This window comes from Stegodyphus dumicola, chromosome 5, assembly GCF_044657685.1.
Source record: "Stegodyphus dumicola isolate Sdum_Otavi_A_Nest chromosome 5, ASM4465768v1".
Classification (NCBI taxonomy): Eukaryota; Metazoa; Arthropoda; class Arachnida; order Araneae; family Eresidae; genus Stegodyphus; species Stegodyphus dumicola.
In genome coordinates this window covers 188,193,108-188,199,611 of record NC_140772.1, presented here as the reverse complement: position 1 = coordinate 188,199,611, position 6,504 = coordinate 188,193,108, and the positions used below count along the sequence as shown (strand labels likewise).

The following is a 6,504-nucleotide window of genomic DNA, read 5'->3' as shown; positions in this document are numbered from 1 at the left end:
AAGTTTATTATCCTCTTTTTAGTGTAAGTAAAATGCTATAAAGCTTTATAGTTCTCTTGATGCTCTTTCTAGAACATCAACTTTGTTACGACTTACCTTTTCTTAGGAAAAGGGGGACGGGCGATATGTGCACATTGTTTTCTATTTCACTTAGAAATATTATTATTAAATTACTATTAAATCCTTTTTCTTATTTTAATTTATAAAATATTCCTTAAATTTTATTTAAGGTAACCCATTTAATCTTAAATTTGGATTACACCTTGACCTGAATTTCTAGAATAATATTATGAATATATTATTTGAATTAATTCTATGTACGGTGGTATATAAATTTTTAAATAAAATAAGTGAAAATTATCGTGGATTATCGATTAATAAACAGGTTCCTCTAATAAGATAAAATGCCGCCGGGATACAAAAGTTTATTTGAAAAGATTATACTACTTAAAAATTTAAAAAATACTAGGGTGTCTAATCCTATTTTTAAAAATTTAATTCAACTAATTTAATAATAGAAGAGTTAAATAAATAAAATTTCACTTAAGTATTTAAAAAATAAAATATAAAAAAGAATAGTAAATAAAAATAAAGTTATATCAATAGTTTAACCGCAACTACTGGCACTAAAATATTGTTGATAAATTAATTTATCACCATTATCTTTTTATAGTATAATTGGGTAGTAAAGTTTAAAAAGAAATAGTTATTTAAATCTTTATGTAAAAGTTTATTTTAAAACTGTATTAAATAATTAGGCTATTAGATTTAGAGAAATCCCTATAAAAATCAAATTTTTATGTGCAATTACACTTTAATAGAGGAAAAATAAAGAAAAAAGGGGTCTAAATCTCCTGTTGAGCTAGGTCTAAAAAGAGGTTAAAAAAATTTTTGTGCAAAAATTTTTTTAATGCTATTATAGGGGTATATAGAACTGATTTTTAGGTTATTTATTAGGTATTTTTTACAAAATTTTAAACGTTGTATTTAACATATATTCGAATGGAATTTCTTAATATTTTACTACATCTTAATATTCGAAAGAGCCATCTGTAGTAAACCTTGGAATCACTATTTTCTCGAGGCCCTTCCAGGCGGAAAAGGAAAGGGCCTCGAAAAAGAAAAATTAAAAATTAAAATTATGGTGAGCGGTCGATTTTGGAGTATTTTGGTCATTTACAGATATATTTTAATTTATATTCTTTATTAACCTTTTTCTTTTCTTTCTATTTCTTAGGTTTTTAATTATTATGTTCATATATTATATATATATATAGAATATTTTTGTTATATTTTGGTCCTCATGTTTTTTTTTCTATATTTATATTTATGAGCATGAGGAATATATTAATAATATAGTTATAGATAATCCCTTTTTTAAACTGTTATATATATCAGCTAATAAAGCTAATGGGTTCATACCTCATAAATGAAATTATTACAATTCCGTCTTTATATTTATTTATAATTATGTATATGTTAAGATTTATAATTGTATTAAGATGCCAAGATTGATTTTTAATTTGATTTGGATTAGAATTAAATATAATTAGATTTATTGTTTTAATATATAAACGTTATAGTATAATTTCGGTTGAGTCATGTTTAAAGTATTTTTTTGTTCAAAGTTTAGGATGTGCAATTTTTATATCTTTATTTTATTTTAGGGGAGGCGTTATAATTATTTTAGGTTCTGTCGTTTTAACTTATAAATTAGGGGGAGGTCCCTTTTTTTTTTGATTTCCTTCATTTTGTGATGGAGTAGATTGAATAGTATGTTTTATATTAATGAGATTACAAAAAATTATTCCTTTATTAATTATAGTTTTGGTAATGAATAGAATTTTATGAGTTATAATTGTGATCAGATTAATTGTTGGGGTGGTGGGTTCTTTTTCTCAAAGAAGAATTAAACGGCTATTTGCTTATTCATCTATTCATCATATTGGATGATTAATTATATGTCAGATTGAGAAAATAGGATTATGAATATATTATTTGATTATTTATTCAATAATTTTATTAAGAGTAGTTATTTTATTATTAGAGGAAGAAATTGTAAGAATAATGGATGTAGATAAAATTAAAAATAAATGATTGTTTGTATTTGGAATATTAAATCTAGGAGGGATACCTCCTTTATTAGGTTTTTTTTTTAAATGATGAGCTTTAATGAGATTTGTTGAGTGTGATTTAGTAATAGTGATATACATAATTATATTATCGGTAGTAATATTTTATGTATATTTTCGTATAGTTTATGATGTGGTAATAGGATTTAAGATGGAGAGAAAATGAATAGAGTCTTTTTTTTATAAAAATAATAAAATTGATATTTTATCAAATATAGGAGTATTGTTGGGTCTAATGGGTGGAGTAATTTTAGCGATTTTATAGAATAGTAAGATAAGAATTCTGTTAGCTTTCAAGGTTAGAAGTGGAAGCAAATATGAATTTACAGTTCATCATCAATATGATTTCTAAAGTTAGAATATTAAATTTGCAATTTAATGTTTTAAATTAAACTAAGTTACTGCGATGAATTTATTCAACTAATCATAAGGATATTGGGACATTATATTTAATTTTTGGAGTATGGTCTGCAATATTAGGAACTTCAATAAGAATAATTATTCGTACTGAATTAGGACGAACCGGACGATTGTTAGGAGATGATCATTTATATAATGTAATTGTTACTGCTCATGCTTTTGTAATAATTTTGTTTATAGTTATACCTATTATAATTGGTGAATTTGGAAATTGATTAGTACCATTAATTTTAGGAGCTCCTGATATAGCTTTTCCTCGAATAAATAATTTAAGTTTTTGATTATTACCACCTTCATTATTTTTACTAATTATATCATCTATAGCTGAGATGGGAGTAGGAACAGGTTGAACTGTTTATCCCCCTTTGTCTTCATTAATAGGACATGCAGGTAGATCAGTGGATTTTGCTATTTTTTCTTTACATTTAGCTGGTGCTTCTTCTATTATAGGAGCGATTAATTTTATTTCTACAATTATTAATATGCGTTCATATCGTATAACTATAGAAAAAGTTCCTTTATTTGTATGATCAGTATTGATTACTGCAGTATTATTATTATTATCATTACCTGTTCTAGCAGGAGCAATTACGATGTTATTAACTGATCGAAATTTTAATACTTCTTTTTTTGATCCTTCTGGAGGAGGTGATCCTATTTTATTTCAACATTTATTTTGATTTTTTGGTCATCCTGAGGTGTATATTTTAATTTTACCTGGATTTGGAATTATTTCTCATGTAATTAGTGCTTCTGTAGGGAAGCGGGAGGCTTTTGGAAGATTAGGGATAATTTATGCTATAGTAGGAATTGGAGGTATAGGGTTTGTTGTGTGAGCTCATCATATATTTTCTGTAGGAATAGATGTTGATACACGAGCTTATTTTACTGCTGCTACTATAATTATTGCGGTTCCTACTGGAATTAAGGTATTTAGATGAATAGCTACTTTAAGTGGATCAGATTATAAAATAGATGCTCCTATATTGTGGAGTATAGGGTTTGTTTATTTATTTACTTTAGGAGGAATTACGGGGGTAGTTTTATCTAATTCTTCTTTAGATATTATTTTACATGATACATATTATGTTGTTGCTCATTTTCATTATGTATTAAGAATGGGGGCAGTGTTTGCAATTTTGGCTGGAATTACCTATTCATTTCCTTTATTTTTTGGTGTAAAATTAAGAGAAAAGAAAACAATTTTACAGTTTTACTTAATATTTATTGGAGTTAATTTAACTTTTTTTCCTCAACATTTTTTAGGATTAAATGGGATACCACGACGTTATTCTGATTATCCAGATGCTTATTTATATTGAAATGTAGTTTCTTCTTTGGGATCAATTTTATCAGTATTTGCTGTAATATATTTTGTAGTAATTGTGTGGGAAGGAATAGTAATAAAGCAATCTGATTTTATAATTTATCATGTAAGTTCTTCATTAGAATGAATTAATAGAACACCTCCTTTAGATCATACTTTTAATCAGTTGTAATTAATAAGTGATTAATTTTTGCCAATTTGAGGAAATTTATATTTTCAAAATGCTTCTTCACCTGTAATGGAACAATTAATTTTTTTTCATGATCATTCTATAATAATTATAGTAATAATTATAGTATTAGTAGGTTATATTTTGTTAAGATCATATGTAAATAAAAATTATAATTTAGGAATGTCTGAAGGACAAGAGTTAGAAAGAATTTGAACAGTTCTTCCGGCCATTCTTCCTATAGCTATAGATGATATAATTAGTAAAATTAATGAAGGTGGTAATAATCAAAAACTTAAATTATTTATTCGAGGAAAAGCTATATCAGGAGCTCCTAATATTAAGGGTACAAATCAATTTCCAAATTCACCAATTATAATAGGTATAACTATAAAAAAAATTATTACAAAAGCATGAGCAGTAACAATTACATTATATAAATGATCATCTCCTAACAATCTTCCAGTTCGTCCTAATTCAGTACGAATAATTATTCTTATTGAAGTTCCTAATATTGCAGACCATACTCTAAAAATTAAATATAATGTCCCAATATCCTTATGATTAGTTGAATAAATTCATCGCAGTAACTTAGTTTAATTTAAAACATTAAATTGCAAATTTAATATTCTAACTTTAGAAATCATATTGATGATGAACTGTAAATTCATATTTGCTTCCACTTCTAACCTTGAAAGCTAACAGAATTCTTATCTTACTATTCTATAAAATCGCTAAAATTACTCCACCCATTAGACCCAACAATACTCCTATATTTGATAAAATATCAATTTTATTATTTTTATAAAAAAAAGACTCTATTCATTTTCTCTCCATCTTAAATCCTATTACCACATCATAAACTATACGAAAATATACATAAAATATTACTACCGATAATATAATTATGTATATCACTATTACTAAATCACACTCAACAAATCTCATTAAAGCTCATCATTTAAAAAAAAAACCTAATAAAGGAGGTATCCCTCCTAGATTTAATATTCCAAATACAAACAATCATTTATTTTTAATTTTATCTACATCCATTATTCTTACAATTTCTTCCTCTAATAATAAAATAACTACTCTTAATAAAATTATTGAATAAATAATCAAATAATATATTCATAATCCTATTTTCTCAATCTGACATATAATTAATCATCCAATATGATGAATAGATGAATAAGCAAATAGCCGTTTAATTCTTCTTTGAGAAAAAGAACCCACCACCCCAACAATTAATCTGATCACAATTGTAACTCATAAAATTCTATTCACTACCAAAACTATAATTAATAAAGGAATAATTTTTTGTAATCTCATTAATATAAAACATACTATTCAATCTACTCCATCACAAACTGAAGGAAATAAAAAAAAAGGGACCTCCCCCTAATTTATAAGTTAAAACGACAGAACCTAAAATAATTATAACTTCTCCCCTAAAATAAAATAAAGATATAAAAATTGCAGAACCTAAACTTTGAACAAAAAAATACTTTAAACATGACTCAACCGAAATTATACTATAACGTTTATATATTAAAACAATAAATCTAATTATATTTAATTCTAATCCAAATCAAATTAAAAATCAATCTTGGCATCTTAATACAATTATAAATCTTAACATATACATAATTATAAATAAATATAAAGACGGAATTGTAATAATTTCATTTATGAGGTATGAACCCATTAGCTTTATTAGCTGATATATATAACAGTTTAAAAAAGGGATTATCTATAACTATATTATTAATATATTCCTCATGCTCATAAATATAGAAAAAAAAACATGAGGATAAAAATATAACAAAAATATTCTATATATATATATAATATATGATCATAATTATTAAAAACCTAAGAAATAGAAAGAAAAGAAAAAGGTTAATAAAGAATATAAATTAAAATATATCTGTAAATGACCAAAATACTCCAAAATCGACAGTTCACCATAATTTTAATTTTTAATTTTTCTTTTTCGAGGCCCTTTCCTTTTCCGCCTGGAAGGGCTTCGAGAAAATAGTGATTCCAAGGTTTACTACAGATGGCTCTTTCGAATATTAAGATGTAGTAAAATATTAAGAAATTCCTTTCGAATATGTGTTAAATACAACGTTTAAAATTTTGTAAAAAATACCTAATAAATAACCTAAAAATCAGTTCTATATACCGCTATAATAGCATTAAAAAAATTTTTGCACAAAAATTTTTTTAACCTCTTTTTAGACCTAGCTCAACAGGAGATTTAGACCTCTTTTTTCTTTATTTTTCCTCTATTAAAGTGTAATTGCACATAAAAATTTGATTTTTATAGGGATTTCTCTAAATCTAATAGCCTAATTATTTAATACAGTTTTAAAATAAACTTTTACATAAAGATTTAAATAACTATTTCTTTTTAAACTTTACTACCCAATTATACTATAAAAAGATAATGG

The 6,504-nt window shown here is 24.8% G+C and overlaps 1 long non-coding RNA gene across 1 annotated transcript; it reads left to right on the top strand.

Moving 5' to 3' along the window:
• Window positions 1-1,858: 1,858 nt before the first annotated feature.
• Window positions 1,859-5,278, top strand: LOC146997367 (uncharacterized). Its single transcript, XR_015041373.1, has 2 exons — window positions 1,859-2,750; window positions 4,431-5,278. It is a non-coding gene; the product is annotated as an uncharacterized LOC146997367 (long non-coding RNA).
• The last annotated feature ends 1,226 nt before the right edge of the window (window positions 5,279-6,504 follow it).